Genomic DNA, 1,448 nt, shown 5'->3' with positions numbered 1-1,448 from the left:
GGTATTTACATATCTCATTGTGCCTCGTTGAAGCCTCCGCAGGGGTTCCAGGCCGGGACAGGAGAAGACAGAAGAAACACGCCAGGAGAACACACAAGTTGCCGAGATTTATTAAAGTACACAGCATAATATTCAAGTATTTTAATTAAGTTAGAATTTTTTTTTTTGGGCTGCAAAGACAACATTTTTTCCGTATAGGTCAGAGAAATTTGACAAGTTCACAGTTAATGGACCGCAAATGTCTCCTGAAGTACGTTTGATTTTGATAATAAATAACTGTTTATTCACTTTTCAGTTGCATTTGTGTTCAGAGAATAAATTTATAAGCTTATTTGTGAGTTGTGTGACTTGAAAATATAAATCTTCCTTTAAATGTTAGAATAAACGAATAGATTAAGTTTTAAGTTACGTACAACATTACAACTGAAAAACAAACCAACAACTTAATATGTGAGAGAAATGCATCCCAAACTGGTAGCATCTTTCTCGTCTCGTACACCTGTGAGCTAGGCCTTAGGGAGTAAATGACTAAAAGAACTTCATTTTACATTGCAGTTTATTTTGCGTAACTTATATATTATGCCTCTTTCATCGGCACAAAACGTGCGATCACTCCGTTCAGCACTTGTCTGACTGGCAGCCACATGCCGTTTTTGAAGATATCTTTAATACATATATGTACCTGAATTTTTACATATATGTATATATTGAATTTTTGGGTAGGAATTAATTTTAAACTTTGCTCGGACGATAGCCCAAAGGGCCTACTCTTTTTTCTTTCTTTTTAAAAAATAATTTTAGAACCGTCAGGGAATCTTTACAGTTAGAAACTTTCATATGGGACCTCGGAAATTAAAAAAAATATATCCGAGAAGATTGGGTAGGCCTACTCAGACCGTAGGATCAGAGGGGGAAGAAAAGAAAAAAGACAGCAGACGCTGGCGAGCATCGAACTCTAGACCTCTGGGTTAGCTTTAGTAAGAGTTTTACGGCACTTGCAACACAATAAGATCATATTAAGAGCCGAAGATCAGAGGTATTACAAGAGAGTAACAAACACAAAAAAGGAGGAGAGATCTGGACGATAGCTTTAAAAATATATAGAATTAGTAAGAGTTTTACGGCACTCGCAACATAATAAGGTCATATACTATAAGTGCCGAAGATTTGAGGTGTTACAAGAGAGAAGCAAACACAAAAAAAGGAGAGATCAGGACGATAGAAGTTTGATAGGAAAGAAAGGAGCAAACCGCACCAGAGTACCCGCCAACCACCCACAGACCTATGGGTTGACAGGACAACGCCATACTTGTGGTACTAGACTGAGCTTCCTCAGTGATAGCAAGATGTTCAAGGCCTTTATGTCGATTCAAGTGTCCAAGAAACTGATATCTCTGTCTGTCTGTCTGTCTGTCTGTCTGTCTGTCTGTCTGTCTGTCTGTCTGTCT

This window comes from Aplysia californica, unplaced genomic scaffold, assembly GCF_000002075.1.
Source record: "Aplysia californica isolate F4 #8 unplaced genomic scaffold, AplCal3.0 scaffold01040, whole genome shotgun sequence".
Taxonomy (NCBI): Eukaryota; Metazoa; Mollusca; class Gastropoda; order Aplysiida; family Aplysiidae; genus Aplysia; species Aplysia californica.
Note: the sequence above shows the minus strand (reverse complement) of the source record.